The 22120-nt window shown below is 44.7% G+C and overlaps 1 protein-coding gene across 1 annotated transcript in view; it reads left to right on the top strand.

The window, feature by feature from the left end:
* Positions 1-16253: 16253 nt before the first annotated feature.
* BLK (BLK proto-oncogene, Src family tyrosine kinase) overlaps positions 16254-22120 on the top strand; it is a 70348-nt gene continuing 64481 nt past the window's right edge. The window contains exon 1 of the mRNA XM_003805320.5: positions 16254-16458. The gene's annotated coding sequence lies outside the window, so the exon portion shown is untranslated. The remainder of the gene's footprint in view (positions 16459-22120) is intronic.

Genomic DNA, 22120 nt, shown 5'->3' on the forward strand with positions numbered 1-22120 from the left:
TCCTCTATGTTTTTCATAGCCCATATTATTTTTAAAAGTATGCTAGATGTAAGTAAATTGATTCTTCTTCTAGAAAATTCTAACATTATAGGTAAGGCTAAGCCCTTTTTAACCAACCCCCACCCCTCAATGCTGCTTCTGGCTCCTCCTCCCCATAATAATCTCTACTATGAGTTAAGGGTATGTTTCCCTAACCCATTGTTATGACTTCTACATGCAGGTGTATATGAAGCACATACAGTTTTATTTTGTTTATTTGTATTTTTTAATGGTTTTAACATTATAGTTATATGCATTGCTCTGCAATTTGCTTTTTTTGTTTCTTGCAATTGGCATTTTGATTTTTTTTTGTTTGATTTTTATGAGACGGAGTCTTGCTCAGTCACCCAGGCTAGAGTGTAGTGGGGCGATCTTGGCTCACTGCAACCTCCACCTCCTGGGTTGAAGTGATTCTCCTGCCTCAACCTCCTGAGTAGCTGGGATTACAGGCACACACCACCACACACAGCTAATTTTTGTATTTTTAGTAGAGACGGGGTTTCACTATGTTGGCCAGGCTGATCTTGAACTCCTGACCTCATGTGATCTGCCCGCCTCAGCCTCCCAAAGTGCTGGGATTACAGGCCTGAGCCCCTGCACCCAGCTTGGCATTTGCTATTGATACACACAGATTTAAGCCACTTCAACAACCCACTCCCTTCCTGTTGGGCATTTCAGCTGTTCTCAGTCACTGCACTGAGATAGCATCCTGTTCACCCATTCTTCTCGAGCACAGGCTCCCAGAGGTGACATCCTAGGTGACTGGGCCAGCACATGTTCTGTTTTACTAGAGACTGACAGAATTCACTCTATATATCGATGTAACCATGTATATGCCAACCACTAGGGACCTGTTTACCTATGAACCAAGCCAACTCCTGATAGTGACTGACATTTTTGTGTGTGATATGGGAGAACAATATCTTACTGTTATTTTCATTTCTCTTGTTACCACTTAGGTGAGCATGTAATTTTTTTTTTTTTGTATGGATACCCAAGTACTCCATTGTCATGTAGTGAGCTGTTTATTGCATCATTTATCCTTTCTCTGATGGTTGAAAATGCCAACATTTTAATACACTTTATTTCAATATATGCATGGGTCATTCTATTCAATTCTATTGATCTAGCTGTACATTCCTGAGTTAATTGATACCACACTATTTTAATTATTATGGCTTTATAATGCATTGATATTTCTAATTTTGCTCTTCCTTGTAGTCATTCTTTTTTTTTTTTTAAGATGGAGTCTTGCTGTGTTGCCCAGGCTGCAGTGCAGTGGTGCCATCTCGGCTCACTGCAAGCCTCGCCTCCCGGCTTCACGCCATTCTCCTGCCTCAGCCTCCTGAGTAGCTGGGACCCTTGTAGTCATTCTGTAAATGTATCATTTTCTTTTGATTGATGAGGAAATTGAGCCTCCAGAGTTAAAATGATTTGTCCAAGGCCTGTTTTAAAAAGGACCCAAGGCCCAAAGGGGCTTCAAATGGGGTCCATGAACTCTCCTGCCCACTCGGCTTTCCCTGGGCCTTCCTTCCCCTTGGCATGTAGTGTGGGACAGGAAACAGCCCATGAGCCTCGTTCTGGGCTTCCGTAAGGAGTGTTGGAGTGTTGAAGGCCGGAAGTGTGAGGTTCATGATCAACTCAGTATACCACTGGACGCTATATGAGTAAACAGCAAACTATTCTCATGAGAGCAGGATGTTGGGCAAACTGACAAACTGCGTCTGCAGCCCAGAAGGAATGCTGAGGGCAGTCACAACCCAGGCACAAGTGTTTCTTGTGATTAGGCAAATCTGAAGCCGGTTAGCAATAACGTGAACCTGTGATCAATCAAGCAGCTGACCAATCGTTACCTCCTCCTCCCTGCTCTCGCTCCCCAATAATACGAAGGGCTGTAGAAGCCCAGGGCTACTGCTTTGCTCACTAGAAGTAGGTAGCTCTTTTCTTCTTCCCCTGGCCCCTTTCTTTAAAAGAGTTTTTTTTTTTTAAGTTTTCATTTCTGTGTTTGTCCTCCTTCGTTCAGTCTCATAATGACGGTCTCAATTAGTAACAGCAGTAACTGTTATAATGATGGTCTCAAGTAGTAATTGTGACAGTCTGCCACACTGGGGGGTCATGTCCTACATTACACAGCATCCCCCACAAGGGGACTCACCAGACATTCCGGAACTTTGGGTGAACTTTGTGTGATCTCAGCCTCAGGGGAACTGGGCTTCTTTGAACAGCTGGCTGTTTTTTCCCTCTTGGACATGGATCCGTGAACGGTGGGGCTGTGCTCTTCACCCTGGCTCCTAGATAAGGAGTGTTGGGGTGTTGAAGGCTGAAAGTGTGAGGGTCGTGATCAACTCAGCATACCACTGGAGGCTATAAGAGTAAACAGTACACTGCTTACCCACCGCCCCATCACGTGGAGAGGCACTCATGGCAGGCTTCGTGCCTGCAGTCCCCACTCCCAGCTCCATCATACTCCTCTGCTCTTATCTTCCCCTTTGACTCATTCCATCCCTCCCCTCACCAGCTTCTTTAAAAATGTTTTATTTGGTGTATTATAGTTGTGCAGTGTTTTTTTTAGAACAAGGTAGTAAGGCACTCTGTGAATGAAAAGTTAAAGTGAAGCATTTCAGGTAGTGTGGGGGCTATTTGGGGCCTCACCCCAGTGAGTTAGGAGATTCCAAGGTCTCCTGGGGGCCTCCAGGCTTCCCTGTCCCATCCAGAACCTCTTTCACCTCCCCAGAGAGAACCCTCCCCACCCATGCCAACGTCCGCAGCCACCACACCTCCCCAGCCCACCCCAGCTCCAGCCACACCCTCCTGCTCCTGGAGTTTGGTTTGTGTCCATCGAGTGATGCTGGCTTAGTCTCGGCTTCTGGTGCTGCCCTGGGCGAGGCCAGGACTCTCCTAGGCATTCAGGCCTGAAAGAGCTTCCCTTGACTCAGCCATGACTCACCAGGGGTGGGCCCTACCAGGGCGGGGTGGCCCCCTGAGGGGTCTTGGGATGGCCTGGAGTTTCTGAGCTATAAACATTGCCATTTAAATTATTGAAAGTACTGAGAAAGTTTGATATGTGGCAGCTCAGCCTTCAGGGGTTGAAGTTCCCAGAACATCTGCTTTCAACTCAAACCAGTCATTAGTGGGATTGTGGCATGGAAGTCTGGGAAATGTTTCCTAAAAGGCCAAGTGTTGGAGAGAAAAGAGGACTGGACTGTGGGTTGGGAGACCTAGGATCCAGTCTGGGTGTCACTCCTCACTGGACTGCAACCCTGAGCAAATCTCTTTCCTTCTCTTGACCCTGTAAAATGGGGAGAATAAGGCCTGTGTGTGAGGGTCCCTTTAATCACTGAGTAATTACGACCAAGCACCTTTAATGAGCTAAGGAGTGTTCGAGGTTGCTGGGGGTACAGTGGCGGAAAAGAACGGCAAGGCAGTAGCAATCAAATCCACCAATGCACCAGGCACCTTTAGGTATTGATAAATACCATTAAGAAAACAAAATAGGGTGGCTCAGGGGAGAGTACTGGGGGCAGGGGAGTTAAAGGTGATCAGAGAAGGCAATTGTCCAGGTAACTGATGCCTCGTCCCAGCTGATAGCAATGGAGATGGGGAAAAGTGGGTTGACTGCAGATAACGGTGGAGGTAGAGCCCTTAGGATTTGCAGACTGGGAGAATAGAGTCACCAGGATGATGACCACCAGGGTTTCAAGGTTGAGCAACATAGTCAATGATGCTGCTGAGTCATTGAGCTGGGGAAGAAGTAGGTCTAAGAGGAAAAATCAAGAGCTTGGTCTTGGACATATTAGGTCTGAAGCCCTAAGTTGACACCCAAGTGGCACCAAGTGACACCAAGTGAAGATGTGATGCAGACAGGCAGGCACATGACTGGAGAGCGTGGTGCAGAGCTATAGCCAACACAGGGACTCACAGGTGGTGAGGGGCTACCGGAGGCATGGCTGCAGGGCTCTAGAACTCTTTACTGTCTCCTCCCTGCTCTATTCCCTTTCAAATACACTTACACTCCTCTCTGCCCCCACCGCCTCGAGCCTGAGCCTGTGCTGGCCCTTAACTTCCCCTGCAGGTGGCTCTGGGGCCATTCCCAGCTCTCTGCACAAAATCCACACATAAGTCCTGGGCCCAGAGGCCGGCTTCAGTTAGCTGACAAATAGGAAAGCAGCCAGTGGACTTTCTCCAAGGGCTCAGCCACACTGGGCATCTTATTTTCTGATAGGGCATTTCTGCCTTTCTTTTTTTTCTTTGAGGGGGTGCTGTTATGTAGGAGCAAGAGAACAATGTACCAATCCACAGGCACTATTGACAAAGTTCCCGGGATATTTTTAGAGTGGGGCCTAGCTTTGAGTAGTTGAGAAACCTCTGGAGGCCTCCAAATAGCTCAGTGTGGGAGCACCTCCAGCAGGGAGGGCTCCTTTCCCTGAGGGAGCTTTGGAAGACAACAGAGGGTGCCAGCTCCTGGGATGGGTGCCCCCGAGATTCCACATGGCAGCTCTTACACTTATATCAGGGCTTGAAAATGAGAAGTTTGGGTTCTGGTGATACAGCCATGGTTGGTGAACTCTGGTATAAAGAAACATCTTAGCAAGCCCCAGATACACAGAGACGAACTCCATTGTCCCCAAGCGACAATGGGGTCCAAATAATCAGGAACCCTAGTGAGCACCTGCACCTTGCTCAATATTAGATCAGTTCATTGTTCACACACACAGTCACTCTGTCTGGTGATGATTGCTGTCTCTAACTGCAAATTGACAGGGCAGGAGGTCAGTAGGGAAGCACTCCAGATTGTTGGCTGAGTTGGCATCTGTATTAGTCCTTTCTTGCGCTGCTATAAAGAAATACCTGAGACCAGGTAACTTATAAAGAAAAGAGGTTTAACTGGCACAAGATTCCACAGTTTGTACAGGAAGCCTGGCTGGGGAAGCCTCAGAAAACTTACAATCATGGCGGAGGGCAAAAGGGGAAGTAGGCACGTCTTACATGGCGGGGGGAGCAGGAGGAAGAGACAGCGGGGAAGGTGCTACGTGCTTTTAAGCTAGATCTCAGGATAACCCACTTACTATCATGAGGGGATATCCACCCCCAGGATCCAATCATCTCCCACCAGGCCCCACCTCCAACACTGGGGATGACAATTAGACGTGAGATTTGGGTGGTGACACAGAACTGAATCCTATCAGGATCTTTATCTCAGGACAGGGCCTGGGATCTCTGCAGTTGAGTAGGTGAGCTACGACCTGTCCAAGGCCCTGGGAGGACACAGGCTCATCTTCAGGGACTTTGATGGGTCCTCATAGCCCAGCCCCATCTCAGTGCTGCCAAATGAGGCCAGTGGCTTCCACTAGAAAGCAGAGTAAAGGACATCAGCATCACTCTGTGGAGGGTGCGATCAAATAGGATGGATCTGCTGCCTTGTTCTCCCAGTGCTGTCACCCTGAACCACTCAGCGTCTGTCCATGACTACACCCAGGACTTCTCCGTGTCGTCGGGAAAACACCCACCAGCAGCCAGAGCCTACTGACCTCCACGGAGGGCTTGGGCCATGAGGTGGGGCTCTCTGGCTTGCCGCCCTGGCTCAGCCTTTTACTAACCTTGTGATTTTGGACAAGTCACTTAACGTCTCAGAGAACAGTAAAAGAAACTGCAGTATCTCACTGAGTTGTCTGAGAACTAGAGGAGATAATACCTGAAAAGAAATTAAAACAGCAGGTGGTCATAGTAAGAGTGCAATCAGTGTTAGCTGTTATGAGTATTCTCTGCATGGGAATCCCCCACATGGCTGTAGGGGGCCATGCTGGGGCCACAAAACCACTCCATGGAGCAACGCCTGTCATCAGAGAAGTGGGGCATTATAATCAGCAGGCGCCAGGTCATTACTGTCCCCTGTGACCAGGGAGCACTGTTCTTACCAGAGGAAGGGGGATGGGGAATTTTGAAAGGTGGACAAAAACACCAACCAAACAAAACACTGAGGCAAAACTAAAAACAACAGCATCCACAGTCTTCTACAGATTGCCCCCAAACTATTTTGTCTACTGTCTCAGAGAGTAGGCAGTAGGCTTAAAGTACTCAGCCTATGGCTGTCCATGGAACTCTGTACCAGTCTACTCAGGCTGCCATAACAAAATGCCACAAGACTGGGTGGCTTAAACAATAGAAGGTTATTGTCTTACAGTTCTGGAGGCTGGAAGTCCAAGATCAAAGTGCCTGCTGGTTTGGTTCCTTCTGAGTCCTCTCTCCTTGACTTGCAGACAGCTGTCTTTCCCCCCGTGTTCTCACACTGTCTCTCCTCTGTTCATACACATCCCTGGTGTCTCTATATGCTTCCTCATCTTATAAGGACACCAGTCAGGTTGGACACAGGCCCTCCTGAAATAACTCATTTTAATGTAATCACCCCTTTAGGGCTCTATCCCGAAGTATAGTCATTCTGAGGTGCTAGGGTCAGAGCTCCAACATATGAATTTTAGGGAAACACAATGCCCTTCATAACAAACTCTATCCACAGAATTTCGAGATGTGGAGAATACAGACTTTAGGAGGACTTTAGAAATAACTGAGTTTCCAGCCTGGGCAACATGACGAGACCCTGTCTCTATGAAAAGTTTTTAAAAAGAAGCCAGGCAAAGTGACATGCAACTGTAGCCCCAGCTACTTAGGAGGCTGAGGTGACAGGGTCACTTGAGCCTGGGAGGTCGAGGCAGTGATGAGCTATGATCATACCACTGCACTCCAGCCTGGGCAACAGAGTGAGAACGAAAGAAAGAAGGAAGGAAGGAAGGAAGGAAGGAAGGAAGGAAGGAAGGAAGGAAGGGAGGGAGGGAGGGAGGGAGGGAGGGAGGGAGGGAGGGAGGGAAGGAAGGGAGAAAGAAAGAGAGAGGGAGAGGGAGGAAGACAAGGGAAGGGAAGGGAAGGGAAGGGAAATCACCGAGTCCCTCTGAGTCCCTCCTTTACCTCAGTTCAGAATAAAGGAGCCTTGGTTCCCTCCTGACTGTCATTCATTTCATGTGTTCAGTCACCATGGCTACAGTGAGGACGGTAAATGTCTTGTATGTTAGAAACTATTCTAAATGCTTTGTATACTTCAGCTTGTTGAATCCTCACAAAGAGATAGGTATTACTACTATGCCCACTTTAAGGCTAGGAAACTAACCATGGCTAGGTTGGGCAACTTTTCCAATTCTTGGAGCTGTTGAATGTCTGTGGCAGGGTTCGAGTCCAGGGAGTCTTGCTCTAGAATCCAAGGTGTTAACCATTAAACTTTTTCAGAGACACATGAGGACACACATGTAAAGACCCACACTATTCATGCATCTTGCCTTTAATTTAAAAGAAAAGGCAATGAACATTTTCTGATTGCCTTTTGAGGGCCAGCCACTTTACAGCCTGCTCTCACAAGAACTCTAGGAATTCTTGTAATCTCAGTTTTGGAGAAAACTGAGGCTCAGTGGTGAATTGACACAGCTGGAATCTCACAGCTGGTAAGTTTATGAAACTAAAATTTCAACTTTGAGATGCATGGTAGTAAAGTGCTCATCCTGCTGGACTCAGTTGCTTCCAAGGCTGAAAAAAGTTCCTTCTGAACACTCCACACCAGTGGTTTTGGGGGGTTTATTTTTGTTTTTTGTCCTGTGAGGCTTGATGCCTGAGTGGTAGTGAAAATCAACTTAGTTGGTCAAAACCAACTTTAGAAAATGAAATAGAGATGAAGTGGTATCAGCAAAAAGGCAGACTAGGCAGTCCCACCCCTGTTCACCCATAACAACTATGATTTAACAACTACCCAAGTATGAAAATGGCTCTGAGAGAACTCCAAAGTATAATTAGAAAGCTGCAACACCCCAGTGGATTGCAATAACAGAGGACAGCCACAGAGAAAACTGCTGGAAGCATTTCATTTGCATCACCCCAATCCCACGCTGGCACAGCTCGGATGCCAAGAGATACACCCTTGGTCACAACTTCCTCCAATGGGAAAAAAGGATAGCAGGACCCTGGAAACCTTTACAAATGAGGACACTAACAGCCCTTACTGCTGTTGCTTGCTGCAACAGGCACCCGCAGCCTTTGCCACTGAATACCACAGAGTCTTCGCCAATGCTCAACCTAGCTGACAGAGCTGCCCAAAGTCCATAGCACTGTGCCCCTCCAGAGCCAGAGCCATCACTGCTCCTTTCCTGGGACCTGAGTCACCACTATGCCTCCCCCAGGGCTGGAGTCACCACCATGTGCATTCTTGCACCCCATCCCATTGTATATGTACCCACCAATCAGACCCATCACTAATGGTGGCCATGTGCCCACTGGCCAGACCTAGCATCACCATGTGCACCCAGAAATGGTACCTCTGCATGCCTTAGAATCAGCATCCCTGGACCTTGTGCCAAACCCAGCACTGCTCACGCCCTTTCCAGACAGTGCCCTTGTGCCCACCCATAGGTAAAGGCCTTTTCCTACCAAAGCTGGTTTGTAAAGTCTGGAAGAGGTGGCTACTCCTTTATGTGAAGGCACAAGGCAAGGGTAAAAGGTGCACCAAAAAATCAAGGAAACATGACAGCAACAAATTAACACAATAAATGTCTAGTAAATAACCCCCTCAAAATTGAGATCTATGAATTTCCTGACAAAGAATTCAAAATATCATTTTAAAGAAGCTCAGTGAGTTACAAGAAAACAGAGTTCCTGAACTCAGGAAAAGAATACATGAACAAAAGGAGATGTTCAGGAGATAGAAATAATTAAAAAAAAAAAAAAAAAGAACCAAGCAGAAATTCTGGAGTTGCAGGATACCATCAATGAAATGAAAAATGCAGTAGAGAGCTTCAACAGCAGACTTGAGCAGAAGAATCAGTTAACTCGAAGACAAGTAATTTGAAGTTACAGTCAGAGGCATGAAAAAGAATTTTAAAAAATAAAGAAATCCTATGAGATTTATGGTATAGCATCAAGTGAAACAAATACACATTCTGTAAGTTCCAGAAGACGAGAGAGAGAAGTAAAAACTTACCCTCACTTCTAATTCCTGAAATTTCTGGAGATTCTGTGATGAAAATAGAATCTTCTCTTTTCTTTGTTGATAGCTTGTTTTATCAAGCCCATATTTGGTTTCATTGATTATCTCTTTTTTTATTTGTCTTCTATTTCATTGATTTCTGCCCTAATTTATTAATTTCCTTTTACTTACATTGTGTTTCACTTGTTCTTCTTTTTCAGTGATTGTAGACCAACCTTGTATTTTTTCTAGTATTAATATTTATAGCTATAAATTTCCCTCTAATTTTTTAGCTGCTGCCATAAAATTTTATGTGCTATACTTTCATTTTGATTCAGGTCAATGTATTTCTTAATTTTTCATTTAATTTCTTCTTTGGGGTTATTTAGAAGTGTGTCGTTTAATTTACACCAAACAAATTTACACCAAATAAATTTAACAAAATTATTTCTGTTATTGATTTCTAATTTAATTCCATTATGGTTGGAGAAGATACTTTGTTTAATTTTACTCCTTTTATAGTCATTGAGACTTTCTTTAAGACCCTATGGCTTACATAGGGTCTATCCTGGTGATGTTTTATGTCAGCTTGAAAATAATGGATATTCTGGGCGGATTGCTTATATATGTCAGTTTAATCAAGTTGTTTGATAATGTTGTTCAGATCTTTTTTATCCTTTCTGACTTTCTCTCCACTTGTTCTATCAATTACTGGAAGAAAAGTATCAAAATCTTCAACTATAATTGGTATATTGTGTATTGAACTTTTTAGTTCAGTCAGATTTTGCCTCACGTGTTTTAGGGCTTTTTAAAAAGGTACATGAACATAATTTTGACAGCTCTGGCTACTGCTTGCTCTTTTCTTATTACGAAGTCACCCTTTTTTCCCAGTAATATGTGTTATCTTAAATTCTATTTTGCCTGATATTAATATAGGCACCCCAGTTGTAATGCATTTATTGTTCACATGGTATGTAGTTTTTTTGGATCCTTTTACTTTTAATCTGTTTGTGTCTTTGAATTTAAAGTTTATTTTTTGTAGCCAGCATAGAATTGGGTCTTGCTTTCTTTTCAGTCTAACAGTCTTTGCATTTTGATTGGAGTGTTTAATTCTTTTAAATTTAATAAAATTTTTTATGTTTGGATTTAGATTTAGAATTTTGTTATTTTTTCTACTTGTCATGTCTTTTTTGTTCCTCTATTATTCTTTGACTAGTTTTATTATTTTATTTTTAATTTATCTTTGAGACAGGGTCTCACTCTGTCACTCAGGCTGGAGTGCAGTGTCACAATCATGGCTCACTGGAACCTCCCAGGCTCGAATGATCTTTCCATCTCAGACACCTGAGTAGCTAGGACTGCAGCTACTCCCGATTAATTTTTGTATTTTTTTGTAGAGACAGGGTTTTGCTGTGTTGCCCAGGCTAGTCTTGCACTCCTGGCTCAAGCAATCCTCCTACATTAGCCTCCCAAAGTGCTGGGATTACATGCGTAAGCCACCATGCTTGGCCAACTACTTTTATATTAAAATATTTTTAGTACACCATTTAAATTCTTCTGTTTATTTTTTTAACTCTGTTTCTTTAAATCTTTTTTCCTTAGTAGTTGCTGCAGGGATTACAATAGGCATCTTCAATTTATCATAATCTACTTTAAATTCATACCGATTTACTTTTTTTGGTGAAAAATAAAAACTGCACAATTATAGCTTCATTTCTTACCCTCCCTCCTCTGTGCTGTTATTGTCATGTATATTCTATTTATACATATAATGACATACTGTGTTATAAACCCACAGTTATAAAACCACAGTATGGCATTATAATTTCTGATTTAAATAATTGTATGTTTTAAAATAAGAGAAGAAAAAGTAATGTATACATATACATTTTATACTTTTATTATTATATTATATATTTTCACCTTACCTACATGCTTACCATTCCCAGTGCTCTTCTTTTCTTTCTGTGAACTGGTTTACTATCTGATATTAATTTCTTTCATTTTAAAGGACTGCCTTTAACTTTTCTTGTAGTGTAAGTCCAACAGAACTAAATTCCCTGTTTTGTTTATCTGGAAAAATATTTATTTCACCTCAATTTTTGAAGGGTAGTTTTATCAGATAGTAAATTTGTAGGTGAAAGTTCTTGTTCTTGTTTTTGTTGTTCTTTCAGCACTTTAAACATGTCATTCCACCACCTTCCAGTCACCATTATTTCTGATGAGAAGTCAACCATCAGTCATGTTGTCTTTAATGTGATGTATCTCTGTTTCTCTCTCTTTCTCTTAGTGCTTGCAATGTTATCTCCTTTATTTGGCTTTTGGCATTTTGACTATGACATCTAGGTGTGATTCTCTTTAAGTTTTTTTTTTTGCTTTGTTTTTGTTTTTGTTTTTTACCTTGGGTTTATTCAGTTTCTTGACTCTGTAAGTTAATGTTATTTACTCACATGGAGACTTTTCAACTTTTTAAAAAAATAATTGTTCTGTGCCTCTTTCTCTTTCCTCTCCTTTTGGGACTCCTATTACATTTGTGTTTGAATACTTTATATTGTCTGGCAGGTCTCTAAGGCTCTGTTTATTTTTCTTAACTTTTCGTTCTCTGTTCTTCGGATTGCATAACTTCTGCTCTATCTTCAAATGTATAGCTTCTTTCTTCTGCCATCTCAGATCCACTCTTGAACCCATGTAGTGAATTTTTGTAATTTTCAGCTGTAGAAATCCCATGTGATTCCTTTTTTATAATTTTCATCTATCTATTGAAAGTATCTGTTGGTTCACTGTTAACAAAATTTTCTTAAATTCTTTGAACATTTTTCCTTAATTCCTTGAGCATAGCTATAACAACTGCTTTGAAGTTGTGTCTTAATCTACTGTCTGTGTTGGTTTTTCTGGTCACACTTTCCTGTTTCATTGTATGTCTAGTAATTTCTGGTTGAAAACTAGACATTGCAGTGATTCTAGATTCCATTCACTTTACTAAAAGTTGTTGGTTTTCTGTTTTAGTAACTTTTCTGGACTTAAATTGCAGAATTAATCTCCTCCATGATGTGCAGCCACTGATACTACAGTGCAGTTTTTATTATAATATTTTTCTTTGTTTTTCAGTCTGGCTCCCTAAAGGTGTCCTCTATTCTTGTATTATATGATGATGAGACAATTATTTAGACAGAAGTTATGCTCAGGTAACTTGAACAACTAAGCCTCCCATCTTCTGCTGCCAGAGCTGTGTGTGGCCGAAGAAACACATTCACATGTACAAGTCCTCACGCAAGGTGGGAGGGTGAGACGGGTGAGGGTTGAAAAAGTACCTATTTGTTCCAATAGGTAGTTTTTGTGGCAAAACCCTGTCTCTACAAAAAATACATAACACTAGCTGGGTGTGGTGGCATGTGCCTGTGGTCCCAGCTACTTGGAGGCTGAGATGAGAGGATCACTTGAGCCCAGGAAGTCAAGGCTGTAATGAGCTGTGACTACATTATGGCACTCCAGCTTGGGGGACAGAGTGAGACCCTGTGTCAAAGAAGGAAAAAAAAAACTACCTATTGGGTACAATGTTTACTGTTTAGGTGATGGGCACACTAAAAACCCAGACTTCGCCACTATGCAATATATGCATTGTAAGAAACATGCACTTGTACCCCTTAAATACATAAAAACAAATAAATTTTAAACTAAACAAAAAAATTTTTGCACATCGTCAGGTCTCCCTTGGCTCTCACTTTTTGCTGCCCTTTTTTTTGGGGTTTCTTCCCTAGTCAGAGATGTGCAGGGAGTTTATTGTCCCAGCCCTCTCATGGCTTGCTTACTTCCAAGTTCTCCTCATCACAATTCTGGCTGATCTCCTGTCTACCATGAACAGAAGCTATCATCTCAAGCCAGTAAAGCTGCACATTTTTATTTTCTCCCTAGAACTGATTCCATGAACTTTAACCCATAAAACTGCAGATGCTCATCTCCCCCATCCCAGACCAAATCTACCAACTTCTGCTGGTATAGCTACTAGTTTTCTTTTTATCTATTTATTTATTCATTTATTTATTTAATTTCTGTTTGAGGTGGAGTCTCGCTCTGTCACCCAGGCTGGATTGCAGTGGTGCGATCTCAGCTCACTGCAACCTGGGCCTCCCGGGTTCAAGCGATTCCTGTGCCTCAGCCTCCCGAGTAGCTAGGACTACAGGTACCCACCACCATGCCCAAATAATTTTTGTATTTTTAGTAGAGATGGGGTTTCACCATGTTGTCCAGGCTGGTCTCGAACTCCTGACCTCAAGTGATCTGCCCCGCCCTCAGCCTCCCAAAGTGTTGTGATTGCAGGCGTAAGCCACCGCTCCCCGCCTAACTACTGGTTTTCAGTGACAGCCCTCAAACCAAGTCCACCATTCCCATTAGGTAACCTGTGCTTTTCCTCACTCAGGCCAGGGGCTGGGGAGCTTCAGGCAAGATGTCCGTAGACTCATGGCCATTCTGATGCAGGAGCAGCTTTTTAAGATTAAACACTTATCAGATCATTGTCTGCTTTTGGTTTTTCTAGTACCCAGAAACATTTTCTAGTACCCAGAAATTGTTGTTTTTGACAATTTTGTCTAGTTTTATACTTGTTTTCTTCAAAAAGAAATTGGCCAACTTCTTAGACCCTTCTGAGGTGAATCTTGGACTGGATTGGTTTCATGTTTCTTCCACTTACTTTATTGCCTACAGCTTTTGATTTTGATCAGAGATGTACTGATATTAGGAGGCTGGTGAAGGCACATGGAAGGAGAGCTGAATTTTGCATAAGTCACCTCAAATGTACAAAAATAAATGGCAGAACCAGTGATGCTGAACGCTGAACTGGGCGTTTCAGAGCTAGGGTCTAGTCTCAGTCCAGCCTTGAGAAAACCGCTTTGAGGTTTTCTAACAAAAGACTCCCCAGCCTCCCCTAACAAGTGTCACTGTTCCCATCTTCTCCCCGGGGTCCTTTCCCCACCTCTCTTCCGCCTTTCTCATGGGCCCGTGACTGTGAGGGTGAAAATGGCTGAAATTAACTTTCACTTCTGCTCAGACATCTGGAACCCATGAGCAAAGTCATTACCTTGTTTTCTTTCTGAGTGGCTGCTGGAATCGTGTGTGTGTGTGTGTGTGTGTGTGTGTGTGTGTGTGTGTGTGTGTGTGTCTGGTACTGTTATTTTCCAACCTGTGTCTGTTGGGGTGGGCATAAAGGTGATGTTTTATCACAGATCACATAAGGGCCAGCACACCTCCCTGCAAACTCTCACATCCCCTCCCACTCTAACCTTGGGTAGACAGACCATGTATTTTCTTTGTAGGATGCTGGGTTTCCTGCTCTCCACTACATTCTCTATACCCTCAAGTCCAAGTATATAAAAGTTGTCTAAACATCAACTATTTAGGCCCTATTGAAAAAATGTTAGAGGCGGTTCAGGCAGCGTCACAACATCCTGGTTCAGTAAAAGACTCAGCCTAGGGATCTGTCTCTGAGAGTCTGTAGGAGTCTTAGTCACGAATCATGTTCAAAGCCTTCTCCTTGGCAGCTTCCCCCAGTGACCCCTGATAGAATTATTGCCCCCACCTCTGGTCTAGCACTGTGCCCTGCTGAGGCCTCTGTGGCTACATCTACTACGCTCCACTGCAGTGATCTGCTTATCAGGCCCCTTCTCCAAGCTCCTTAGGCTGAGACTCTCAGAGGAGGATGGAGTGTAGCTGCATTGGTATCCCCAGCCTCCAGCAGGTGCTTAGCACTGAGCAGGTGTTCAGAAAAACAGTGCTGCATTAATTGAATTGAAATAGGAAGACTAAGTTACCTCATCTCAAATCAGTCACTTTTTAAATCAGAAGCTCGCAGAGTTTGGAACTCATGTTTCATGTTTGGATCCATGTAGTAGGTATCAGGAAGTGAATGTAAGAGTAAATTAACAGGAGCTGCCATGGACTGAGCAGGCCCAGGGTTCTGGACATTGTTGTGAGCCCTTTGCTACCACGTGGAGAAGATCAGCTTTGGGACTTAAAGCAATTAGCCACATTCACATCAGCTTCCAGGTATTTGCAGTTTATTATGTGCTAAATACTGTAATAGATACTTTTTATGCATGAATCCATTTATTCTCACAAAACCCCTTGGGGAAGTGAAACAGATTATTTCCATAGTGTCTTAAAACCCCAGAACTCTGCGTTGCTGCGTCTATTGACATGAACACCTGTCAAACCTGCAACTCATAGCTCAGTATTGTTTCAGTCCAATCCAAGGAAATGAACTCCTTGAGAAAGCTGACATTCTGGACCATGGGGTAGAAGCTACCCTGTCTGCCTCCCACACCCACTCTCAAGGATCCAAGACTATGAAGGGAGAAGAGAGAGCCCACTGAGTGGCTTCCTCTTATAAGCCAATATCAAGACACTAGTGGAAAGGAACCAGCTGACCACTGGCTCACTGTGTCTGGCTGGACCAGCAAGACTCTGAGGTCATCACAGAAGCCTTCTTGGTCCCATTGGTCCTTTGACTGCTGTGTACAGGATGCCACCCACCACTCCAGACACCACTCACCACTCTAGATGTTGGGATCCTTCTCCCGTTACCTCCATTATTCTTGTACTCTACTCCTCTGAGTTTTCATAGCCAAGCAAATTTCCACCATTGAGGAGGCTCTGAGATCCAAGTCAACTACTGGCTAGGGTACTGTAAAACACATGGGAAATTAGCTTTTACCAAGCACCAATTCTATGCCCACCATTCATACCCATTCTACCATTTAATGCTGATAGTATCCTGTGAGCTAGCTATTTTAGCATCATTTAAAGACAAAACAAAACCAGTGAGGCTGAAAGAACGGCTGCCCTGGTGCACACAGATGGCACATGGCAGAGCCCAAGCCCTCTCCATGAGATCTGCAGCATTTGTCCACACAGCAGGGCAAATTACCTTGTAGAGTCAGCATGGAGGTTTGCTAACTCTGCCGGACTTGGTGCAGGAAAAATACCAGCCGTGCTGTTAAACCAAAACCCCATGAGAAAACTTTCTGGTGACAGAAGGGCATTGTGACCCACGTTGCCCAGGGCCAGGGACAGGGCAGCTGCTCATGGTTCTTCCTCACGAGTTTTCCTGGAGCAGAGGGACACCCCCAAACCCAGGGAGCCCACAGGAGCTTCAGAAGGGCTCGGCTGGAGGGCGGGGCCCCCATTGCACTTGCTCACGGGGGACTGGGGAGGCTCTGATCGCAGACCGGGGGTGCTGCCACCTCTGTCTGCTGCCGGCAGAAAGCCACAAGCCATGAAAACTGATTGAGATGAGAAGAATTCATCTGGGACTGGCTTTTGCTTTAGGATGGTGTTGGAAGTTGCTCGTTGTCGCTAGGAGCCTGCTCCACTGTAAGGGTGTCGGGATCTGAAGAGCTATGGTGAAACACCACTGAAGCATTGCCAAGGTGAGGCCCTGCGTCTTCCGGGTTCTTTATCGTCTTCCTTTAAACTGTGCAAATGGTGCTGTAAGGCCTGTCGTGGGGCAGGCAGGCAAGGACATTGCTGTGGGTGCCACAGACGGAGGAAGAGGCATGAATGGATCGCTGCCTCAGCTATGAATAGATTGCTCCATGGTTTGTGCATTTCCAGTTTTGAGAATTTTTAATTTGTAAAAGGTCATCCATCTAGGGTAGATTCTGCTTTTTGGAAAAGGCAGTGAATGTGCCACAGAGGAGAGAAGGGACGTGGGATGTAGAGAGGGGGTTGAGCGGGCACACACAGGCCACTGCTGCGCTCCCGGCGAGTCACTCGGCCTCTTGATAGGAGGTGATATTGACTGTGCAGAGCTGACAGAGGTTAGTGGTCACAGGCGGGCAGCATCTGGCTCAAGGCAAATGACTGTTGCTTTCATTTTATTTTGTTTGTTTCTGAATGAAGTTGTTCCATTTTTCAGGCATTCAGGAATGGGGTAACTGAATAGATGTAATGATGATCTTCTTGTTTAAGAGATCTATTTCAGCAGGAAACACCAACTGTGAAAAGGAAAGCATAGTTGATCACATATTTTGAAAGGATTTGTGTAAATTGTAAGGTTTTGACAACGTTTCCATTTATCTGGTAATGTGGGTGGATGAAGTTCACCCTCATCCACCCACATTACCAAGGAACTAAGGAATTGTGCGTTTGCAGTAACAGAGAAGAAATTGCCGTGATATGTGCATATCCTCCTCCCTCGGGAGAGGGGGACTTAATTCCCCTCACCTTGAGTGAGGTTTGGACTAAGAGTATGGAAAGGGAGAAATAGTAGCTCTGTAGAGGAGAAACCTGCAGATGCCAGCTTCACCAAGGGACCAAGCTTAACATCACCGGGAATAAGCTGGGCTGCTATTGTGAACTGCCACGACAGTGCGGTTCTTCCCACCAACTCATAACCCCAGTCAAATCATGAGAAAACATCAGACAAATCCAAACTGGGGAAGATTCCACAACATATTTCACCTTCAAAAATGTCAAGGTCATGAAAAACAAAGAAAGACAGGCAAAGCGTCACAGATCAGAGGAGACATGATGGTCAGGACACCCAAACCCAGAATTCGCATCCTGTATTGGATCCTAAAGCAACACCGCAAAGGTCATTAGTGGAAAAATAGGTGAAATCTTAACAAGACCTGGGATCTCGCTAATACTGTGGTAACAATTACTCCTTAGTTCTGGCAAATGTACCATGGTTACGTAAGGTGTTCACATTAGAAGAACCTGGTGAAGGAAATATGGAAATTCTCTGTATTATCCCTTGTAATTTTTCTCCAAATCTAAAATTATTGCAAAATAAAGAGTTAAAAAAAATTAGACTCATTCTTCCTCAGAGCAGAAGTAGCCAAATCCTGAGCATTCTTGGGAAAACTGGCGTTCATGGCCTGGTGATTACACCTTCTCTTTGAACATTCTGGAATATAGCAGGCCTTTTGAATTTTTGACCATCCATCATTCTCTCTCCCAACCCCTACCTGATTCCAGAATAGCTCTGTATTTGCCTCTCTTCATAGTATTTCTCATGGATGATTATGTTGTTGTTGTTGGTGTTCAATGGGTTTTGTGGGGGTTGTTTTTCGCTTATGTTTTTTGTTTTTCAGAGATGGGGTCTTGCTCTGTTGCCCAGGCTGGAGTGCAGTGGCAAGAGACCATCGCCCACTGCAGCACTGACCTCCTGGGCTCAAGCGATCCTCCCAACTCAGCCTCCTGAGTAGCTGGGACCACAGGTACGCCACTGTATCTGGCTAATTTTTTAATCTTATTTTTTGAAGAGATGGGGTCTCGCTTTGTTGCCTGGGCTGATCTCCAACCCCTGGCTTCAAGCCATCCTCCCACTTTGGCCTCCCACAGTGCTGGGATTGCAGGCATGAGTCACTGTGACTGGCCCAGCATGCATTTTTGAGCCTTTGCTCTGTGGCAGGGGCTGCAGGACTGAATACACCCTCATCTGCCCAGCGAAGCTCACTGCACTGGTGCAGGCTCCTGGCACCCCAAGCACAGGCCCAGCTACCCAGACCTGACTCCTCTCCAGGAAGGAAGCAGAAAGCCAGGAATGGAGAGAATGAGGACCCAGGCCCCTGGGGGACTACAGAATTCCAGCCAGGAATCTGCCATCCTCTGGGCTCAACCACCCCACAGAATCTGGTCAGCCAAGTGGCTGTGAGCTGGGCTTGACAGCCTTCCTCGAGAGTAAACTGTGGCCTCTAGGATGTAGAGAGGGGACTCAAAGGGCCAGATCCCATTTGAGTGAGGATTCTGACCTTGTGAGCCCACCTGCAGCCTGGGGTCTGCAGCCTTGGGGACTGGCCACCGGTGGCCAGCATCCTGGCTTGCAGGGTTCACGTGTATAGAGAGGTAACAGCAAGACAGAGAAGCCTGGCCCCTCTTGCAGGCCCAGCAGAGCAGGTGAGCTGTGCTCAAAGGTGATGCTGAGCCTGATTAGAGAAAAGCTTCCAAAGCAGGTGAGGAGGAAGAAAAAATGATGAAGCCGCAGGAAGACAGCACGTAGATGGAAATCTCAACATACTGAGATGGAAATCAATCACAAAACTCTTACAGGAAAATCACAGCTAAAAGTTGGTGATTACATGTGGGCCTGCAGTGCCTTTCCTGTCACATCTGCTACCCCACTGCCAGCCTGCTGCTACCCCACAGCAGCCCTCCCATTTGTGGAATGTTCCCTGGCGTGCTCCTGCTTGCCTGAATCCCTTCCCCACCTTCCCACCTAGGCAACTTGCATTTGCTCTGACGTCCAGGGCAGGTGCGAATGTCTCCTCCCAGTCACAGTGCCCAAGCCCATTTGTGTGTCCCCAGCAACCACCAGCACACACCCAGGGCTCTGGTTTGCAGGCCTGCCAGGTTCTCTGGACCAAAGCTCCTGAGGACAAGGACATGCCCTACATGTGCCTCCAGGTCCCAGCACCCAGCGCAGTGCCTGGCCCACGAGGGGTATCTGGTAAAGTGGTTCTTGAGTTAAAGACACAAGGGCAAAACCTTAAATGAAAATCCAGGTTAAGACATGAGGATGAAAGCTTGAAAGAGGAAAAGCAAAGATAATTGAATGATCATCCCTAATCGTGGTGCACCCCAGTGCCATCAGCATGCTGGGGTTTTGACAGGACCCTTGGAAGAAAGAGAAGAGGCATCTGAGGCCTCTGGCACATTCCACTTCCTGTAAGACAGTGTGATATAGATGAAAGCATTGGGGCTTCCTGCCAGCCAGGTCAGTCTGGCTCTGCACCTGCCAGCTGGGAGTGTGAACTGGGAGCAGTTGCACCCACTCTCAAGCACAGACATGAGAACTGAACAGAACCACGGAATGGGGGTCCAGAGCCTAAGACATAGACGAGGCTCCTCCTTGTCCACTGTGGGGCTTGTGCAACCCCTTCATCAAAGCGCTGGTGCTTCCCACATTGTAATCAAGGAAGTTTTCTCACGTTCCTTCTCATCACAACTAGCTGCTGGCCTTTTTGCACACTTTGGTACCTAGGATGCTGAACCTGGACCAGTGGGAGGCAAACAGGACACACCTGGGATGCAAAATGTAAGGAGGCTCCCATGCTCAGGTCGTTCAAGTGCAGGAAAAGTTTGTGTATGTGTGAAACGCACAATGCCATGTGGTGTCTATAAGGGCATTTGAGGTTCTGTGCTTAATGGATGAAGTGGGTTCTGAGCATTGAGTCTGCGGATTCCTGATGAGTTTCCTGGTGCTCTGAGCTCCATGAACTTGTAAACAAGCTTTTGTGTAGGTGGGTACTTACAGTTTTTGTCAGATTCCCAAAGGGGTCTGTGAACCCCAAAATATTTGGAATCACACAGTCAAATATCTAGGAAGAATACTTTAATTTTCTCTCTCAGCGTGTTGTGGATATGAGGAAGTGGAAATGACTTGGACATAGAAGTCAGACAAAGCAGCCACATCTGAGTGGTCCCGTCCTGCAGTGTAGTGGTTAGATGGCTAGCCTTGTCAACCAGAGGGCTCCAGTGCAAGGTTCAGCCCTGGCAATGTGAGCAAGTCACTGTGTGCCTTCCTGAGATGACAATAGTTTGACCCCACTATATACTAGCAGCCTTACCTGTCTCGGGTAGGTTAATTATATCCTCTCAGTCTTATTTCTTCATTCATTGATAATAGCACATCACAGGATTAACAGAATTAAATTACAAAGCCCTAATTTTTAGGTGAGTTGAAGCTGAGGAGCACACAACTTTTCTTACAGGGTGCACTCAATTCTCAATGTCAGAACCACCAGGGGGTCCTTGTACTTCAAAAAGACACACCTTACATGACAACTTCTTTGATTTACTTTTATGCCCAATATTCATTTTGAAACCTCACAAAGGAGAGCATGGTGGTGTTGTTTCTCAAAAGAGAAAGTAAATTTAATAAGATTGAGAGCCATGAACCTAGACACAGTCACAGGGCACATAACAAGATTTCAGTCAATGACAGACTACATATATGATGGTGGTCTCATAAGATGAAGACACTTTATTTTGCCTGTACCTGTTCTATGTTTAGAGACACAAATATTCACCACTGTGTTACTATTGCCTGCAGTATTTAGTACAGTCGCAGGCTGTATAGGTGTGTAGCCTAGAAGCAACCGGCTATGCCGCAGAGCCTAGGTGTGGAGTAGGCTCTACCATCTAAGTTTTGTATACGATGTTCGCAGAACAACAAAATCACCTAATGACACATTTCTCAGAACAGATCCCCGTAGTGAAGCAATACGTAACTATATTTTGGGAACTTCCCCTGTATCCATATAGTCAGTCCAAGAGCTGTGTGTTTGGATCTCACAGTGCTTGAGATCCTGAGAGAATCTCATTTCCTGAGTCAGATGTGGGCATTCTTTCTTGGCATGGGTACATTGCCGTGGCTTGTGCTGAAGGCTGCATAAGAAACAGAGGTTGGAAACTCACAGTGGAATTTATTGCTGAGATGACGTTAAGCTGTTCGCATTTCACCCAGGACCTCCACAGGAGGAGCCCAGAGAGGATGACTCTCAGACTCCAGATCCAGGAAATCCATGCCTCTCTGGAGCAATGGATGTCTTACAGACACTGTGACTCTTCAAACTGATTATTTTCTTCTTTGTGCTTGGACTCCAGGACACTTAGAACCCAATTTGCATCTAACCACTAGCAGTTTGGTGACAGCATGTCACAGTTTGTATTTCCGTGCACCAGCTTTATACACATTTTTTTTTCTGCCCTAACTTACCCTTTGGTCTAATGTCTTTATCTGTTTTTCTATCCTGTTGTATTGTATGTATTTTTATAAGCGGTCTCAAATCTTTTCTGGAAACACTAGGAAATGAATATATAAACAAATACAAGCAGGACAGCATTTCTGAAAGAGCCTGATATACAGTGAGGGTGCTCACTAAGGATTAGTTCCCTATCTGTGTACAAAACAGAAAAATTCACTGAGGGAGCCAACCTGCAGTCAAATGTCCAGCTGTGAGTCTATTACAGTTATAGAAATAGCTTATTTTTACACATATTCCACCTTAGATTGATTTGGGGGGTGTTTGTTTTTGTTGTTGTTGTTTGAGACAAGGTCTCACTCTGTTGCCCAGGCTGGAGTGC

Source organism: Pan paniscus, chromosome 7 (genome assembly GCF_029289425.2).
Source record: "Pan paniscus chromosome 7, NHGRI_mPanPan1-v2.0_pri, whole genome shotgun sequence".
In the NCBI taxonomy this organism is placed as follows: domain Eukaryota; kingdom Metazoa; phylum Chordata; class Mammalia; order Primates; family Hominidae; genus Pan; species Pan paniscus.